At 33.1% G+C, this 21,855-nt stretch overlaps 1 long non-coding RNA gene across 3 annotated transcripts in view; it reads left to right on the top strand.

Moving 5' to 3' along the window:
* The window catches only part of LOC147584249 (uncharacterized), a 151,791-nt gene extending 130,424 nt beyond the window's left edge, over positions 1–21,367 (top strand). For all 3 annotated transcript variants that reach the window (XR_015255268.1, XR_015255271.1, XR_015255270.1), the window contains 3 exons: positions 207–357; positions 17,178–17,225; positions 20,199–21,367. This is a non-coding gene — a long non-coding RNA (uncharacterized LOC147584249). The remainder of the gene's footprint in view (positions 1–206; positions 358–17,177; positions 17,226–20,198) is intronic.
* The last annotated feature ends 488 nt before the right edge of the window (positions 21,368–21,855 follow it).

Here is a 21,855-nt window from a genome sequence, read left to right as displayed (position 1 = left end):
GTAATGGAGAGTGGAAAAGCTAATATCTGAAAATAATAGCTTTCATAGTAAAAGATGAGCTCAGGCAAGAAAATATGTAGATAAAAGGTTTTTGAGTAGGTAAGTATTGACACTATCGAACACACTTTTCCCCAAAATCTCCTGCAATGGAAGAGATGGATAAAATCTACAGTGCTTAACCCATCAAGTCACAATTTCACTTTAAGGACAAGTGTCTTGGATTACATGGATGTCCAGTATTACCACCTGTGACGTCATCCTGGTTCATGCCATCAAGATTTCTCAATGACTGTAAAAGACTTGGAACTGTGTTCTCAAATTCTCACCTTAGGACCTATTGTCTCTTCTCCTTTCAAGGTAATTTACCCGTCTGCAGTTCAGGGTCTAGGATTTTATTTTATGTCTGTCCTTGATAAAATACAAGCTGAATTAGGGTAGGGATAGTTGGAATTATTTTTCATTATGTATTCTCATAATCACTGGAACCTAGTAAGTACTAATAAATGTTAAAAAAAATTAATGAATGTTTTACCAGAAAAACCATTTTGACAGAACTTCTTATCTTAGATATTGATACTATATATGGAAAAGATATGTGAGGGAAGCTATGCGAAAATGCTACCTGAGGATAAAAAGGAAACTAAATGCATATATCAGATAAATTGCTTTTGGAAATCAAATCTAAGAAATTCAGGTATTTTCATTCAAGTTTGTTGTACAATGGAAAAATCTAAAAATAAAATTAATTTTTAAAAAATTAAAATAAAAAGGGATCTTGACAAGCTAAGTAAACTAAGAACGAGAAAAACATCACTAGGAATGAAAATGAAAGGTGGAGTGAGAGATGTGAACATGATGGAGTAAAGACACTCCAAAAAAGCCACAAAAGTAGCCACAAATTGTCAGAATTCCAAAAATTAACCTGAGACTTCAGCCATGAGGTGGCATTTCATCAAGAAAAATGGAATGGCTGAATCTTAGCATCAACAACATGCTTTGTGGTATTTCATCTCTTCTAGTTTCATCCACCACTTGATGTCTAAAGAGTAGCTTTAGAAAGATAATAGGCCATACTCCTGGTATCAGAGGAAGCACAATAGCACTGCAGCTCTTTCCAAACTTTATTTCCAAAGAATAGTAATTACTTGACCTGAGTTGTGGTTCTCTGGAAGACTCTACTAAAATAGCTTATTTTATTTCACCTTATTTGAACTTGCTGAGTGCTAAAAGCTTCTCCCCAAGAGGTATTTGTCAAATGTTATAACACCCTGACTGCCTAGCGTGATTTAGAAGAGTTGGGCACACAAAAGATTAACCAAAATCTTGAAAAAAAAATTTTTAATGTTGATTTATTTTTGAGAGAGACAGAGACAGAATGCGAGCGGGTTAGGGGCAGAGAGAGAGGGAGACACAGAATCCAACGCAGGCTCCACGCTCTGAGCTGTCAGCACAGAGCCCAACGCAGGGCTTCAACTCACAAGTTGTGAGATCATGACCTGAGCCGAAGTCAGATGCTCAACCGACCGAGCCACCCAGGCACCCCAGATTAACCAAAATCTTAAAAGGGAAAGGTGAAGAATGAGATGGGTGTAGGGGCTTTAAAAAAAACCTGACATATTCCTAGGAAGCATCATGCATTCAAAGAGTTGTGTTCATGTTCAGGGAATTAAAAAAAAAAAAATGAGAAGGTCTTAATGATATATAGATCTTTGATATATCCTGAGGCTCTGCACAGCAGAAAATGAAGGTTAAGTCCGGGTTCAAAATACCTGGTTGTGTGTTGAAGATGTGTCCTAACAGTCACACAGAGCCCCTCAGCAAAGACTGGGAGATTTATTCCAAGAATTTTTAAAAATCCATAATTAGTTATTATCTGATCACTAACCAAACTAAAATAAATTTAAAGAAACAGAGTTTAAAATTTGTTTAGAAATGTCATTAACTAAATAACAAAAAAGTAGGCAGCAACAACAAACTCTGCGTAGGAGGAGCATCTGATTTCCAGAGTTGTACCTTACATTACTTGAAACACATATTTTTCATCAAAATATTATGATATATATGAAGAACCAAGCAAGTATTACCCATCCAAAAGAAAAAAAAATCAATAGGAACCATCCCCAAGGAAGCCTCAATTACTGTAAATTAGCTATTTTAAGTGTGTTCAAAGAGCTAAAGGAGATCATGTCTAAATAACTAGAGGAGCACATGAGAATGTTCTGTCAACAAACAGAATATCAATAAGGAGATAGAAATTATGAAAAAAAGGATCAAATATAAATCCTACAGTTGAAAACTACAGTAGCTGAAATAAAAATTCAGTAGAAAAGATCAACTGCAGACCTGTGCAAGCAGAAGAAAGAATCAGCAAACCTGACAAAAGATAAATTCAGAGTATCCAGTCTGAGGAATAAGCAAAGAATGAAAAAAGATAAATGGAACCTCAGAGACCTGTGGGAAACCATCAGATGCACCAACATCAAGTGGACAATTGAAAGAACTAAAGGCAGAAAGAGATATTTCAATAATATTTGGACATTTCAATACCCAATTTTCAATAATGTATAAAATAAATAGGCAGAAAATATAAAAAAAAATAGAAGACTTTAACATTATTAGTGAACTAGAACTAAAAGACATTCTACCCAACAAAAGAACACATTCTTCTCAAGTACTCAAAGAACATTTTCTAGGATAGACCATATGTTTCTTAGTAAAACAAGCCTCAAAAATTTTAAAGGATGGAAATCATATAAAGTATGTCCTCTGAACATATTAAAGGAATTAGAAATCAGTAACAGAAGGAAATTTAGGAAATTTAAAAATATGTGGTTCTTAAACAACAAATTAACCAAAGAGTCAAATAATGAACCGTAGTGGAATTACAAAATACTTGGTAATATCAGTACTTATTGCAGGCAATAAAATTAGTGCTCAGATGGACATTTACAGCTATAAATGTTTCCAATAAAAACGAACATCCCAAATCAGTAACCTAATCTCCTACTTTTATAATAATGGAGTAAAATTCAGTAATCCAATGCAAGAAAAAGAAGGAAGAAGTAAATATTAGACAACAACAAAAATAAAATATAGAGAAAATTGAACAAAACCAAAAACTGATTCTTTGCAAAGATACACCCAATTCCAACCAAGGAAAAAGAAAAGTTTCAATTGTTGAAATCAGGAATTAAAAATGTATCTTAACTACAGACTTTACAGAAATAGAAGTGGATTATAAGGGAATGTTTAAAAAAGGTATATGCCAAACAACCGATAGTGAGTACATTTCTATAAAGACATGAACAGATTGAATTAGTAATAAAAACAACTTTACAAACAATCATTCAGGACCAGATGACCTCACTGGTACATTCAACCAAATAATTAAAAGAGTAACACTAATACTTCTTAAATACCTATTTGTTAAAAAGAAGATATATAGGAACACTTCTTAACTCATTTTAGGAGGCCAATATTATCTTGGTAAAGTCAGACAAAGTCCTCACAAGAAAATATAGTATGCCAGTGTCCTCTATGAATATTGACACAGATATTCTCAGCAAAATATTAGAAAAGCAAATTTAAAGGATTATATATATGATGTATATATATACATACATATATATGTAATACAGTATTATATACTATAAACAAGTGGGAGTTATCTCACAAATGTGAGGATGGGTCAACATACAGAAATCAATGTAATATACCATATTTATAGAATAATGGGGGAAATGGAAAAATATTTACATATTTATCATAGTAGATGCAGAAAAATGTTTTTGATAGAGGATAGCTACAGTAAATCCACAATCAACACCATTCTTAATGCTGAGAAACTGAAAGCTGTTACTTAAGATCAGGAAAAAGACAAAAAAAGTCTGCCCTTGTCCATTTTATTCAACATGGTATTGGAAGTTCTAGACAAGGCGATAAGAGATAGTTTTACTTTTTACAATCAAGTCTGAGTATTTTTATTTCTTTTGCTTGCCTATTTGCAGCTGACATGATTTTATACATAAGAATTCTTGAAGAATCCAAAAAGATAATAAAAATGATAAGTTCAGTAAGGTTGCAAGACAAAAAAATTAATGCACAAAACTCAATTATATTTCTATATGCTAGCAATTCATAATTCATTCATAAAATTAAGAAAACAATTCCATTTATAATAGCATGAAAAATAAGATAATTAGGAATAAGTTAAACAGTCAGGTAAAAAATTTGTACATGTAAAACCACAGGAAATTAAAGACCTAAATAAATGGAAAGACTCCTCATGTTTATGGATAGGCAGTCTTAATATTGTGAAGATAGCAATACTTCCTATACATACTCAATATAATTCTTATCAAAACTCCAACTACTTTTTTTTTTACAGAAATATACAGGATGATCCTAATAATCACATAGATACATAAGAGACTGAGAATAGTACCCGCCCTCCCCCCCCCGCAAATCTAGAAAAAGTAGAAATCTATAGGACTTATGTATCCCAACTTCAAAACCTAGTAACACAGCTACAGTAATAAAATGTGTTACTAACATAAGGATAGACAAAACAATAGAATAGAGTTTGGATTCCAGACATTAAACCTCCCTTTTATACTCAGTCGATTTTCAACAAAGGTGTTAAGAAAATTTAATGGTGAAAAGAATCACCTTTTTAACAAACCATCTTTTTATCTAGTTGCTGGGACAACTGGATATTCATGTGTAAAGGAATGAATCTGAAACCCTACCTTCTACCACATATAAAAATTAACTCAAAATTGATCACATATGTACATTATTTTTAATTATGACAACAAAATTATAAAACTCTTAAAAGAAAACATAGTTATGAATCTTTGCAATATCATATTAGGGAGTTTTTGAGATAGGACACCAAAAATGAAGCAACCAAAGAAAAATTACAATACACTGGAACTCATCAAACATAAAACCTTTTGTGTATCAAACAGAATGGAAGAAAATATTTGCAAGTAATACATATGATAAAAGTCTAGTATCCAAAATCTATAGAGAACTCTCATAGCCCAACGTAACAAGATACATCAATTAAACATGGGAAAAGTATTTCAATAGATATTTCTCCAAAGAATATATACAAATGGCCAATAAGCACATGTAAAGGGACTCAGCATCATTGTCATTAGGAAATAAAAACCAAAGTAATACATAATGTGCTACCACTGCACACACAAAAACCAAAAAGGAAATGGTATAATAATGTAAAAACAAATATAAAACAGGAAGCATTGCCAAACATGTGGAGTAATTGGAACTCTCATGCATTGCTTGTGGAAATATGATTTCAGTCAAAACAGAAAGTGGTTTGGTAGTTCCACAAAAAGTTAGACTTGCTACATAACTTAATGTTTCACTCCTTGGTATATAGACATCAAATAACAATTAAAAATTGAAAACAGGTACTCAAATAGAAATTAATACATGAATGTTAGAACAATATTCATAAAAGCTAAAAGATTGAAGCAGCCTAAGGGTCCATCAACAGATAAAAAATATCTATTAATATGAATACATATGTATATATATTATATTATATAAATATATTTTATATGCATATAGATTATACTATAATCATACAATTATGTAATATATAATTATATTAATAGAACTTACAGTATATAAACATATATATATTTATATAAAATTCATTTTATAAATATATATGAATATTATTCACCCATAAAAAAAGAATAAACAATTGATACATACTACAACATCAATGGACCTTGGAATCATTATGCTGTGAAAGAAGATTAAGCAGATCCATATAGTCAGAAAGTATACTTTCCCCCTGGGTGCAAAGGGGAAGGGGGAGAGAAACTGATAACTGGAATGGGGTTTCTTTTTGGAATATTAAATATTCTAAAATTACTTGTGATGGTTGTACAACCTTGGCCATATACTAAAAACCACTCAAGTTTTCACTTTAAAGTGGTGGATTTTATGTATTTAAATTATATCACAATAAATATACACTTACATAATGCAAAATTGTGCAAAAATCTAGGAACATTATAATTGTCAAAATTCTTAGGATCGATGGTATGATGAAAACCCAATAATTGTGATCGCTACATGAACTCAGGAAATATCACTATCATAAGGCTTTAGCAGTGAGGTCAACAATAAATAAGTGAAAATCTATAGTAACAGTGTTGCATTTTTAATACAGAATATATCTAAATATAGAACTAAAGCTAAAGAGTTTTGTGAATTATGAATAACAGAATATAACAGATTGACTCATACAGGATAGGTGATATAAAAAATGTTGCATCTCGGGGCGCCTGGGTGGCGCAGTCGGTTAAGCGTCCGACTTCAGCCAGGTCACGATCTCGCGGTCCGTGAGTTCGAGCCCCGCGTCGGGCTCTGGGCTGATGGCTCAGAACCTGGAGCCTGTTTCCGATTCTGTGTCTCCCTCTCTCTCTGCCCCTCCCCCGTTCATGCTCTGTCTCTCTCTGTCCCAAAAATAAATAAACGTTGAAAAAAAAAAAAAAATGTTGCATCTACAAAAATACCAATTTCACACAGTTTACCACAAAGATGTTATAGAGACAAAGTAAAAATTATATTTTAAAAAGTGTAGAGAAAGAGGTGACAGAAAATGATAGCATGTCAATTTCTGTATTTTTTCCTAATGATGTGACAAATTATATAGTCAAACTGATAACTGCGGGAAAATTTTAATGTCTTATTTAAAATGATAAACATTGGGGCGCCTGGGTGGCGCAGTCGGTTAAGCGTCCGACTTCAACCAGGTCACGATCTCGTGGTCCGGGAGTTCGAGCCCCGCGTCAGGCTCTGGGCTGATGGCTCGGAGCCTGGAGCCTGTTTCCGATTCTGTGTCTCCCTCTCTCTCTGCCCCTCCCCCGTTCATGCTCTGTCTCTGTCTGTCCCATAAATAAATAAAAACGTTGAAAAAAAATTTAAAAAAAAATAAAATGATAAACATTAAAGATAAAGTAAGCTATGTTAACAGAAGAACAAAATATAATTAACAATAATTGAGAGATTGAAAATGGAAAATTGAGAGGAGGTAAGGAAATATTTTAACTGTAAGAATTTTCTAATCTTACATTCTTAAAAAATGTAGCTAAATATTTGACACCAGAAAGGGAATAGGAACCTAAATACAATGGAATTAACAAAAAAGAATAGAACCAAATTCATGTTAGACTTTATAATTATATTTGAATCATAAATTAGTGGCAAAAAATTGGACATTTCAACTGTTTTTATCATAACTATTCAGGATAAAACATGGTTCTCCTCTTCCTTGTGTATGTCAAAGATAAATAATTACAGATGATTTGTAAAAGAAGTCATAAATGCAACACACCATGTATGTTGTATATTATACATTCAGTATTTGGTATTATGTTTTTGGAAAGAAATATGACAATGTCAATCAAAATGTAAAATGTACATTATTTTATTTTATTTTAATTTTTTAAATGTTTATTTATTTATTATTGAGAAACAGAGAGACACAGAGCATGAGCAGGGGTGGGGTAGAGAGAGAGGGAGACACAGAATCTGAAGCAGGCTCCAGGCTCTGAGATGTCAGCACAGAACCCGACGCGGGGCTCGAACTCACAAACTGCCAGATCATGACCTGAGCCGAAGTCGGTTGCTCAACCAACTGAGCCACCCAGGCGCCCCTTAGATTCAATAATGTAACTTCTAGAAATTCATCCTGGATATTCACAGAAAAAATAGGAAAACACGGAAATGTATGCACAGAATTTTTTCATAATAGCCAAAGTTTGGAATTGACTTGAATGACCATCAGTAGCAAATTACTTTTTTTGAAAACTATGTAGGGTATATGTGAAGGAGATTTATTTACTAATTTCAGAATGTGAGCTACAAGGACAGGGATCTTCAGATTTTTACAGGAACAAGAGTGCTGGCAGATGCCCTTTCCCTTCCCCTCCCTCAGTATAGACAGCAGCAACCAGACCTAACATTCTATCTCTCTTGCTAGTACTACATGCCCCACCCTCACGTTGCCCCTCAGCCTCCCCTCATCCAACCCGCCAGCCTCAGCAGGCTCCCTCTGGAGTGGCTTCTACCCTACCACACCCTGCAAGCAGTCCCTGCAGGAACCTCCACCACCTTAAAGTGACTCCTGTCTGCGGAGGGGGGAAATAAGCCCACACACCAGTGCCCCGGCCGTTCCTGCAGCCAGGTCTTATAGCTGGCTACAGAAGGAGCAAGATTTGCCCTTCTGCTGCCTACAGCTGTGGCAGAAAGGCTTATTGTAGACACCTAGTCTGACTCCTGGCCTCTCTCACAAAGAGCCTGCAGTGGTCTTGGGCCTCTCAACACAGTAACCAAACCCAGTCCAGTCAGTGCATACACAGCAGGAAAACTGGGTCAGAGCAGCCAACTGAACTGAGGATAAACATGACTCAATCACAACAGTAGAGTACAGACAGCTCACCCAGGAGACACCCTGGATGCCTGGTGCTGGTGACCAGGGGCACTGGTAAAGAAAGAAGGCCCATCTATTTGCTGCCTAGAAGAGACTCTCTTCAGACCTAAGAATACACACAGATTGAAAGTGAAGGGGTGGACAAACATATTCTGTGAAAATGGAACCAATTAAAAAAAAAAGCCAGTGTAGCAATATTTAGGTGGATGAATGGATAAAGAAAATGTGGTATATATATATACAATGGAGTATTACTCGGCAATCAAAAAGAATGAAATCTTGCCATTTGCAACTACATGGATGGAACGGGAGGGTATTATGCTAAGTGAAATTACTCAGAGAAAGACAAAAATCATATAACTTCACTCATATGAGGACTTTAAGAGACAAAGCAGATGAACATAAGGGAAGGGGAACAAAAATAATATAAAAATAGGGAGGGAGACAAAACAGAAGAGACTCATGAATATGGAGAACAAACTGAGGGTTGTGGGGGGGCGGATGGACTAAATGGGTAAGGGGCATTAAGGAATCTACTCCTGAAATCATTGTTTCACTATATGCTAATTTGGATGTAAATTTAAAAAAAATAAAAAGTAAAATAAAAAATAAGATAAAATAAGCTTTAAAACGAAGGCTGGAGTGAGAGAAAAGAAGACCATTACATACTGATAAAGTGATGAATCCAACAAGAGAATGTGTTAATTGTAAATATCTATGCAGCCAACATTGGAGCACCTAAGTACATAAAGAAAATATTAACAACTATAAAGGGAAAAATTAGCAGTAACACATTAATAATAGGGACTTTAACTCCTCACTTATAACAACAGATAGATTATCCAGACAAAACAACCAGGAGACTGTGGTTTTGAATGACACATTATACCAGATGGATCTAACAGATATATATTGAACAGTCCATTCCCAAACAGCAGAATATATATTCTTTTCAAGTGCTCCAGGACAGATTACATGTTAGGCTACAAAATAAGTCTCAGTAAATTTAAGAAGACTGATACTGTGTCAAGCACCTCTCCCTACCACAAAGGTATAAAACTAAATTTCAATTACAATAAAAAATCTAGATAAAACCACAAATACATTGAGGCTAAACAACATGCTACTAAACAATGAATGGGTCAACCAAAATATCAAAGAGGAAAACAAGAAAGAAATACAAATGAAATGAAAGGAGAACAGTCCAAAGTATTTGGGATACAGTGAAAGCAGTTCTAGGAGGGAAGATTATGGCATTATAGGCCTTCCTTGAGAAATAAAAAAAAAATCTCAAACAACTTAATCTTACACCTAGAGGAGTTAGAAAAAGAGGAACAAACAAATATTAAAGCTAGTAGAAGTAAGGGAATAATAAAGATGTCAGCAGAGATAAATGGAAGAGACTTTTAAAAAAATCAGTGAAACCAGGAGCTGGTTCTTTGAAGGATAAAAAAAGTAATAAAAATTTTGGAAGGCTCATGAAGAAGACAGAGAATTCAAATAAAATCGGAAATGAAGGAAGAGAAATAAGAACTGATGCCACAGAATACACAGAGAATATTATGAAATTTATCTGCCAACAAATTAGACAATCTAGAAGAAATGGAAAAATTCCTTGAAATATACACTCTTCCAAAACTAAATCAGAAAGAAGTGGAAAATTTAAATAGACTGATTACTAGTAATGAAATTGAATCAGTAATTGAAACACTCCACTAAGCAAAGCCCAGGACCAAATGGCTTCACACTTGAATTTTACCAAACATTTAAAGAGTTAATGCCCCTTCTTTCTAAACTATTCCAAAAAACATAAGAGGAAAGAAAATTCCCAAATTTATTCTATAGGCCAGCATTACCGGGATATCAAAACCAAACAGCAAACTACCCAGAAAAACAGAACAAACTACTGGCCAATCTCTGATTGACATAGATGCAAAAATTCTCGATAAAATATTAGCAAACCAAATTCAACAATACATTAAAAAATCATTCATTATGATCAAGTGCGACTTGTTCCAGGGATGCATGGGTATTTTAATATTTGAAAATCAATCAATGTGATGCATCACATTATTAAGAAAGGGATAAACACTGTATGAATATCTTAATAGATGCAGAAAAAGCATTTGACAAAATATAACATTTGTTCATGATAAAAACTCTAAGGGGGTTTAGAGCAAACATAGCCCAATATACTAAATGCCATATATATATATGATGAGTAACCTCATACTCAATGGTGAAAAAGAATTTCCTCTTCCACTTTTATTCAACATAGTAGTGGAAGTCCTAGCTATAGTAATCAGACAAATGAAAGGCATCCAAACTGGTAAGAAAGAAGCAAAACTGTCACTATCTGCAGATGACATGATACTATATATAGAAAACCCTAAACTCTGCTCCCACCTAAAAAAAAAACAACATACTATCAAATAAATAAATTCAGTAAATTTTCAGGATTCAAACTTTATATAGAGATATCTGTTGCATTTCTACACACTAATAATGATATAGCAGAAAGGGAAAGTAAGAAAACAATCTCATTTATGATTGTATCAAAAATAAAATACCTAGAAATAAATTTAACGAAGGATGTGAAATACCCATACTCTGAAAATTATAAAACACTGATGAAGAAATTGAAGACAACACAAATAAATGAAAACATATACCATGCTCACAGATTGCAAGAATTAATATTAAAATGTTCATACTACCCAAAGCAATCTACAAATTCAATGCAATCCCTATCAAAATACCCATTACATTTTTTTAAAGTTAGAGCAAATTCTAAAATTTGTATGGAACCACAGAAGACCTCAAATAGCAAAGCAATCCTGAGAAAGAACAAAGCTGGAATTATCACAATTCCAGATTTTATGAAATACTACAAATCTAGAGTAATCGAATCATTATGGTACTGGTATAAAAATAAACACATAGATCACTAGAACAGGATAGACAGAAATATACCCACACTTATATGGTCAATTATTGTATGACAAAGGAGGCAAGAATATACAACGGGGAAGAGACAGTCTTTTTAACAGTGATGTTGGGGAAACTGGACCACTTTCTTACACCATATACAAAAATAAACTCAAATGGATTATTCTGACCTAAATGTGAGACCTGAAACTATTGAACCCCTTAAAGAAAAAATAGTAATCTTTTGGACATTGCCTTTAGCAACATGTTTATGAATATGCCTCCTCAGGCGATGGAAACAAAAGTGAAAATGAACTATCAGAACTACACCCAAAATGTTTGCACAGCAGAGGAAATCACCAACAGAACAAAAGACAACCCACTGAATGGGAGAAGATATTTGCAAATGATATATCCAATAAGGGGTTAATATCTAAAATATATAAAAAAAATTATACAAGTCAACACCAAAACAACAAACAATCCAATTAAAAATGGGCAGAGGATGGACACCTGGGTAACTCAGTTGGTTAAGTGTCCAGCTCTCGGTTTTTGCTCAGATCATGATCTCATGGTTTCATGAGTCGAAGCCCCACATCAGGCTCTTTGCTGGCAGCACAGAGCCTGCTTGGGATTCTCACTTTCCCTCTCTCTATGCCCACCCCCCAACTCATGCTATCTCTGTCTCTTTAAAAATAAATAAGCTTTAAAAAAAATGGGCAGAGGAACGGAATAGGTATTTTTCCAAAGAAGACAGACAGATGGCCAACAGATATATGAAAAGATGCTCAACACCACTAATTATCAGGGAAATACAAATCAAAACCACATGGAGATATTACCTCACACCAATCTGAATAGGTATTATAAAAATATATATAAGAAATAATAATTTGGGGGAAGATAAAAAGGGAACCCTTGTGTACTGTTGGTGGGAATGTAAATTGGTACATCCACTCTGGAAAACAATATAGAGGCTTCTCAAAAATTAAAAAAGGAATACCATTTGATCCATTCATTGCATTACTGCATATTTACCCAAGGAATGAATATATATATATATATATATATATATATATATATATATATATGTATATATATAACATATATTATATATATGTTATATATATACATATATATATATATATAACATATATACATTTTTTTATATGGAATATAAAAAAAACAACAACAAAACAACCAACAAATGAAACAAAAGCCAGAAGCAGATGCTTATATAAAGAAAGAAACCAGAAGGTTTGCCAGAGGGGAGATGGGAAGGGGGATGAGTGAAATAGATAAAGGGGATTAAAATGTACTTTTAGTTATAAAATAAGTCACAACAAAATAAGAGATGATAAGTACAACATAGAGAATATAGTCAATAATATTTAATAACATCGTATGGTGACAGATGGTTGCTACACTTATGGTGAACACCGAATAATGTATAGAAGTGTCAAATCAATACATTATATACCTGAAACTAATATAACATTTTATATCTATATTTAAATTTAAAAAAGATAAAGAGAAAATGCAACTAAGTTTCCCATTATATTATTATGAAAAATTATTTTATTATGAGTATAGTAACCTACATAAAACCTTGAATTATAACTTGATATTTGTCATTTCCAACTTAGAATAAAATATCGATTTTGTATTATCTGGGTAGAGCTAAGTTAAAGTTCATCATACACCATTGATTTCCACTAGTCAAAATGGCATAGAAAATGATCTCACTCTGGACATTATAATCACAGATTTTCCATGATATATTTGCTCTCAGAACAATATTCTAATTAAAAAACCAAAAAAGAAAACACTGAAAAATATACCAAATCAGTAATCAGACAATGTCATTAAACAAAACAAACCATTATTTATCATCAACATATTATAAAAATATAAATTGAACACCTAATGTTTTATTTGAACACTTAAGGTTTTTATAATAAGGAATGTAGAACATGCTAAAATATGTTCATTTCACAGTCATAAAATCATTGATGATCAAATTAATATTAAACCTTTGCTGGTATATATTCAAAATTCCTTAGTATTATACTTCCTAATTCTAAAACAGTATGATATTTTTAGAATGCTGTTTGGCATCATTAATGGCTAATTCAAATTTCATAATTCAAGGAACTTAAAAAAGAATAAAATTTGGTAAATCCTTTAAACCAGTACACGTTCAGATACATGTTTGTTCAGATGTTCTGTGGTTCTAAGAAATTTTATAAAAAAATTGTAATTCTTGGCCAACTAACAAATAAAAGCCAATACTTATGAGCTTCTTATCCATATTTACATATTTTACATAGAATAAATATATACACACTATAATGATTATTTGATAAAATTTGTAAAATATTATAAATCAATATATACTTATTTTTTAATGTCAAGGACCACTGATGCATCTTCACAGACTTCAGAAAAAGTTACTGGAAATTTGTGTATCAGAGTGCTGACACAATTATATGAAAAGCAACCTAAAATGAAAATCCATATAATATATGTAACTGAAGATATTACTTAAGGCAATGGGAAAATACCATAACATCACATGGAAAATTTTGTTAACAAATTTTCTTTAGGATACAATCCTTATAATATCTCTTATTTCTACATTTCAAAAGTAAGAATATTATCAACAGGCTTGGATACACCCATGCAGAATAAGGATAACTAAATTATCAATCTTTATTTGAATGCCTACAAAGTTACAAGCTTCTAATTAGGTGATCACAATGAAAGAGATAAAATGTCCAAGGAATATTTTGCCTAGTAAAGATGACAGGCAAGTAAATAATTTCAGTATGTCATGAACTCTATGGCAGATTAGAGTATAGGCTTTTATGGTAGTTCATGCAAGTGTACCTTTTATGAAGAAAGGAAATAATGACTGAAGCCATGTGGAGTGAGTTGTCCTCTAAATTGAACCTTAAAGTTGAATGGGAATTGGTCATGTGAAATTGGGGGTCAAGTTGATTCCCCCAGATGGACCAATAAACGAAATACCACAAAGGCAAAAAGAATGGCACATTCAGAAGGGTAAAGATGTGTGCACATCTAGGCGTGATGTCCAGGGAAGGAAAAGGTAAGAGAAAAGTCTCAAAAAGTAGATATGTTAAGATCTTAGGTGTCTCTCTGGTAGCCAGAACTTTAGAAATTGTCACTGTGTTACTTCTCTAAAACTCAAATTTTTCCAGTTATATGCCAGTTGTGTCATATAACCAGATTTTGTAGCCATATGGAATAAACTGAAAATAATTTCATACTAGAGTGCCAGCCTGCCATTAAAATATATGAAAATATGAGGCCAAGAGCCACATCCCACTGTCAAGACCTGGAGGCCACAACAGATAACTGACAGTTCTATTAAACCACCCAGAGCATTATCCCATCATCTAAGGAGCATCACTCTCTTATCTGTGCTTTATTACTCAAAAAGCTTCTGACATATTTTAGAGGTAGATTTCCAAATGCAGATATTTCACAAGGCTATCATTTTATCTACTGATAATAATGGCCTGAATGTAAACAAGGGTATTTCCAATGTATTTAACTGTGTCCATAGTAAATGTGAAACACTCCATTATTTTTAAAATATTAAAAACAATACTAAAATGCTGAAATAAAATGACTATATGTTTATTTGAGTAGTAGCATTTATAACTGACTTTGACATTTTGAATTTTGTCCTAGTTTTTCTATTTTATATAAGTAGGGAGAAGGGGAAGAGCCAAATGAACAATACTAAAATGCTGAAATAAAATGACTATATGTTTATTTGAGTAGTAGCATTTATAACTGACTTTGACATTTTGAATTTTGTCCTAGTTTTTCTATTTTATATAAGTAGGGAGAAGGGGAAGAGCCAAATGAACATTTACTTGAAATGATTAAGTAGTAAACTAACCAGCTACTGTTTCAAGATGTGATGTTCCATTTGGATATGCAGGAAGTATCAAAACCATGAACATTAAACAACAAATCATTCCTTAAAAGCCTGGTTGGGTACTGTAATCATCTATGGAGAGTATGAAAAGTACAGACTCTCAACAGAGTCTCCCAAGATAAGGATTGAAAAAACTGGGTAGAGACACAATCATTTATATTTCTACTGAGTGCTTGAGATGAGATTGAAACCACACGCATGCTCACGGTCATTTGAGAAACAGAGCTACAGGGATTACCTTTTCAGCTTAGATCTGAGCCAGGAAATAAGTTTTCTGTTTAATGTACACATTAAAACTTTTATTTAGATCAAATTACAGGCAAGGGCCGAGTGGGCTCAGAATTTAGAGATAACAGGAGATATGTAGCTCTCCAAATTGAACTAATTATACAATAACTATAGTTATAGGCAGTTTTCAAAACATTAGTGATGAATCTTATAAAGTGAAATTTGTGAAGGTAAAACAGAATGTTAATATGGACTCTCCCCATTACTGTTTTGCCTGAACCCCAAAGTCAAAGAATTTACAAAAGATTACAAATATCCCCTCATCCAGAAGAAAGGTAATTGACCCTTTACACTTTTTACAGATAAATTCTGCCCATGTTAGTGATCATCTATGTCCAGAGTATAAAATGATGGGATTGAACTTTGCAAGGGAAGATTTCGTCAGAAAGTACTGTCAGCAGAATATATTTTTTCCTCAAGATCAAGATGGAAAGGGAAAGGGAGAGGGAGAGGGAGAGAGGGAGAGAGGGAGAGAAGGAGAGGAGAAAAGGAGAAAGAGAGAGAGAAAGGTTTTCCTCATACCTCAAACGAAGAGAAAGGGGGTTATGAAATCATTCAAATAGTTAAGTTTTTCATACTGCCAGGAGATCTGGAAATATTATCCATGTGACAAAGGTTATAAAAAATCATTATTCTTAAATGTGGCAAAATAAGGCAAACATTCTGGGGCCAAGTCCTTTTGGTATACAATGATGACCAAAAAATACACAATAGTAGTCTAAAGTAATATACATACTTGATCTTACTTTGTATGATTGATTTATAGTTTTCAGACTAAGTAAAATTTCTTCTTGTAGACTTTCCTACTGTACTGACACAAAGAAATTCCATCTGGTGGAACAGATTGCTCTGAAGATTTATGGCCTGTTGAGCATTAACCAGTTTTATATCTAACCCAGCAATGCTATACTAATATTTCTTTGTTAAATTGACTATAAATAATTTAGCTTCTCTGATATCTGTTGAACCAATTATAATGACTTAATTTCCCCCTCATTAATTACTGGGTTAAATAAGATCGTATATTGGCTCATTTTATGTTTGCATTAAAGTTTTAAAAACTACTGTTTTTCAAGCATAATAGCGTGGCAGAATAAAAAGGGATAACTATATCACAATGATCTGTCCTCCTCACTAGGATTGTGGGGAGGGAAATAACCTCATCTGGGAATTGTTTCTCACAACTACTTCCTAAAGAATCAATGTGATTTCGTCATAGAGTTGTACATGGTGTTTCACCAAAGCCTTCATTAATAAATAATGGGTTATATAAAACATATGATGTATGTTTATTTTATATTAACTTGAGGGTAAAATTTTACTTTTGATAATTATATTTTCATAGTTTTGAGTGGTTGAGGAAGTATATCCTGTAAGCTCTTTAAGTGTAAACAAGTCTTTGTAGACTCCCGGAGTATTGCAAGCAAAACCCAGAACTTTACCCTTGTATCTGTTTCCCTGTCTCATTTACTCTAGATTTTTACTGACTTTGACTTTGTGTTTCTGTTTTTCTAGTTCGCTGGTGGCAGAGGTCTGTTTAGGTGAAAGATGACAGAGAATTAGGTAAGGACTGGAAAAACCAGTTCATTTTTTTCTCTCAGTGAAGCTATTAAAACATCTTGTTCCATGATAGCAAGAGAACAATCTTGTTTACCACTGTATCCCAAATGTCTGTCAAAGAGTTTTGCAAAGAGTAGGCATTCAATAAATACTTTTCTAGTAAGTAATATTTTTGCTTCCGTGAGTCTGTTTAGTTTAATCCTTGTTCTGCTTATTACATTAATAGTTAGTAATGTTTCTGCCCATTAATTGCACCCCCCTTTCTCTTCTGAGTTTAGCAAACTGTATTTTTAATGAAGAGAATTAACTCTCAAAATTCCATTCTATGTGACCATACTGAGGTCTTATATAGCCACTATATCCTATTTAATGGAAGGTGCTCATCTCCAAATGGCAAAATAGCTTTTGATAAATATTAACATCAAGAAAAATATAATTATAGATAGAATTCTACCAACAATAGATTCTGTTTTCTGACAGGTTCTTATCGAAGTGTGGATGTATTTATGTTTAATGTCGGGATTAGAAATATAGATGGACCAATTTGTTTCAGTACTGCTGGGATATATTGAGCTGCTAGAAAACTGGCAAGATCTCTAATAAATTAATGTTTCCATAATACTATAATGTTTTTATGAAAATTGATACGGGGTCAGAAAAGAAATGTTAGCAAAAATAACAAAATATAAAGTTTTAGGTATGGTAACTAATATATAATCTCTGGCTCTCTATTTTATATCCTGAAGCCCTGGTGTAGTATACTGTGTTTCTAATTTTTCTAAATTATAAATCTAAGTCTTCCCTAAATACTTACTCCTTGAAATTCTCACTCTCTAATATTAAGTTTTCTCAAAAACTGACAAGCTGTTCAGAGGTGTTTTCCATGATTGTACATGTCTATACTTCTGTTAAAATGTACTGCAAGGACTCAAATGGGAAAGAACATCTTAAACCATTTCCTCTTACCCAAATATATCTTCACTTAATATTTACTTAAGCCGCTTTTTTGATAAGGCAAGATCATGTTAACTAGAATGATGTGCCCCGAGAAGATTAAATGAACCAACTATTATAATAAAAACCACTATTGTTCACTGTACATATAGAATTCACACTATAATGAGGTAGAAGCAAAGTCATCCACACCTAAAAACATTCTAACACTTCAAAATCTGCATATCAAAAGTGAACTTTCTACTTTTTGCCTCAAAGCTTTTTTTTTTTTTTTGACTGTGCTCCAAAAGATGGCTTCAAAATTCATTCACATCCTGGGAGAGATTAATGAGTTCTTCTTACTTCTTATACATTTTGTTCTGAAATCCTCCCTGCAAACTATAATCAGACTTCTCTTTTTAAAACCCAAACTATTGTATCAATTTAGAATATGATTTTGCAGTGGGTTCTTTAGGGTATTTATATGAATAGGTCAAGTTGGCATTGGAAGTATTAATCTAAAACATCAAGAAACAGGTTGAAAGAGACAGATTAAGGAATTGTCAAAACAAATAATATGCACCTAACAACTTAAAAAAACAATTAAACGGCAGTTAAAACAACTAAACAGTAATAGAAAAATATTGACAAACTTTATGAGCAAATGTATTACAATTTATTTCAGTCAGAGCAGATATCCATTTTGTGATCATAGCCATTGATAAGTTTGGTGGAAGCTATGGTGACATGAGTATGCACCTTATATTGGACATAATAATTCCTGGATATCATTAATCAAGTTTAGATAAGCCAATCAAAATGTACTTTGGTTAATGTAACATAAACAATAAGACATATCAATGTAAGATAACACATTAAAAAAAAGAAGGATAAAAACCATATGATCATCTCAATAGGTGCAGAAAAAGCAGGTGAAAAAAATTTAACATCAATTTACGATAAAAACTGAAGGACTATATACAAAGGGAACTTCAACATATTATATAGACCATATATGATAAGCCCACAGCTAAAATCATGCTAAATAATGAAAATCTGAAAGTTTTTTCTCTAAGATAAGGAAGAAGACAAGGATGGTCATTCTCACCACTTTTATTCAACATAGTATTGGAAGTCTTAGCCATAGCAATTAAGTAAGAAAAATAAATAAAAAGCATTCAAATAAAAAAAGTCAAATTGTCATTATTTGCAGATGACACGATATTATATACAGTAAACCTTAAAGATTTCACCAATAATTGTTAGAACTAATAAGTTCGGTAAAGTTACAGGATACAAAATATACAAAAATGTGTTGCATTTCTGTACACTATCAGAAAAAAATTAAGGAAACAGTCCAATTTGCAATTGCATCGAAAAGAATTTAGAAATAAATTTAACTGGGGAGATGAAAGACCTGTACAATGAAAGCTGTAAGACATTGGTGAAAGAAATTGAAAAAAGACAAATAAAAAGATATCCCATGGTTATATATTGCAAAAATTACTACCACCCACATATTATATCCCATTAACATTACCATATTACTCAAAGTGATCTACAGATTCAATTCAACTCTGTCAATATTCCACTGGCATTTTTCACGGAAATAGAACAAGTGTAACACTTGTATGGAACCACAAAAGACCCTGAAGAATCAAAGAAATCTTGACCACCCCCCCCCATAAACAAACACAAAACACAAACAAAAAAAAACTAAAGCAAAAAACAAAACTGAATACATAATTGATTTCAAACTACATTACAAAGCTACAGTAATCAAAACATTATAGTACTGGCATTAAAAAGGGACACATATCAATGGAATAGAATAGACAGCCCAGAAATAAGCCTATGCATATATAGTCAATTAACTACAAAGGAGCCAAGAATATACCATGAAAAGATAGTCTCTTCAATAAGTGGTGCTAGGAAAACTGCACCACTATTTAACACCATATACAAAAACTAACTCAAGGTGGTTTGAAGTCTTGAACATAAAACCTGAAACTATAAAAGTTTTTTTTTTTTTTAATTTTTTAGGCTTATTTATTTAAGTGTGAGCGGAGGAGTGGCAGAGAGGGAGACAGAATCCCAAGCAGGCTCTGCCCTGCCAGCACAGAACTCAACATGGGGCTTGAACTCATGAAACTATGAAATCATGTCCTGAGCTGAAACCAAGAGCTGGATGCCCAACTGACTGAGCCACCCAGGTGCCCTGAAACTATACAACTTATGAAAGAAGACATAGGCTGTAAGGACCTGGATATCAGTCTCAGTGATGATTTTTCAGTTGTGAAATAAAAAGCAAAGGAAACAAAAGCAAAAATAAACAAGTGGGACTGCCTCAGACTGAAATCTTTCTGCAGAGTGAAGGAAAGCATCAACAAAATGAAAATGCATCCTATGAAGTAGGAGAAAATATCTGAAAATTGTATCCAAGAAGGTCTTAATATCCAAAAATACATAAAGAACTTATACATCAGTTGGGAAAAAATAAACTGATTAAAAAATGGGCAGAGGGACCGAGTAGACGTTTTTCCAAAGAGAACATACAAATAGATAACAGGTAGATGAAAAGACACTCAACATCACTAATTACCAAGAAAAGGAAATCAAAACCACAATGATCTCACACCTATTAGGATGGCTATTATCAAAAAGATGAGAAGTAACTAATGTTGACGAGGAGGTGGTGAAAAGGAAACCCTTGTGCGCTGTTGAGGGGAATGCAAATTGGTGTAGTCACTGTGGAATAAAGTATGGAGTTCCCATTAAAAATTAAAATAGAACTACTATATGATCCAGAAATTCCACTTCGGTGTATTTATCTGAAGGAAATGAAAGCACTAACTCAAAAAGATATATGCCCTGCCATAGTTATTACAGCATTATTTACAAAAGCCAAGACATGGAAACAACCTAAGTGTCCATCAATGGATGAATGGATAAAAAATGTGATATGTATTTATAGTGGACCTTACATATATATTTACACACACACACACACACACACACACACACACACACACATAACTGAATATTATGTAGCCATAAAAAACAATCTCTGATACTATAGATGGGTCATGATGACTTTATGCTAAGTGAAACAAGCGAGAGAAAACCAAACTGTAAGATCTCATTTATATATGCAATCTAAAACAAAATACCTCATAGAGAACAGATTGGTGGTGGCCAGAAGAAGGGATGGGGGTGGGCAGAATGGGTGAAAGGGGTCAAAAGATATAAACTTCCAACTGTAAATTAAAGTTTGTGGATGTAATGTACAGCATAGTGTCTATAGTTAATACTGTATTGTATATTTGAAAGTTGCTGTGAGAATAAAATTTGAAAGTTCTCATCACAAGAACTGTGTAGTAATGCATATTACTTCGAATTATTGTAGTGATTATTTCACAGTATATAAATATTAAAACGTTATTTTGTACACTTGAAACTAATGTTATATGTTAATTATACCACAGTAAAAGAAAAGGAATAGGGGCGTCTGGGCGTCTCAGTTGGTTTAGAGTCCACCTTTAGCTCAGATTATGATTTTATGGTTTGTGAGTTTGAGCCCCACCTCAGGCTCTGTGCTGATAGCTGGGAGCCTGCTTCAGATCTTCTGTCTCCCTCTTTCTCTCCTCCTCTCCTGCTTGCACATGCTCTCTCTCACCAAAATAAATAAAATTAAAGAAAA

Source organism: Puma concolor, chromosome A1, assembly GCF_028749965.1.
Source record: "Puma concolor isolate L17-30 chromosome A1, mPumCon1.1.hap2, whole genome shotgun sequence".
NCBI lineage: Eukaryota > Metazoa > Chordata > Mammalia > Carnivora > Felidae > Puma > Puma concolor.
This window is presented reverse-complemented; position numbering and strand designations above follow the sequence as displayed.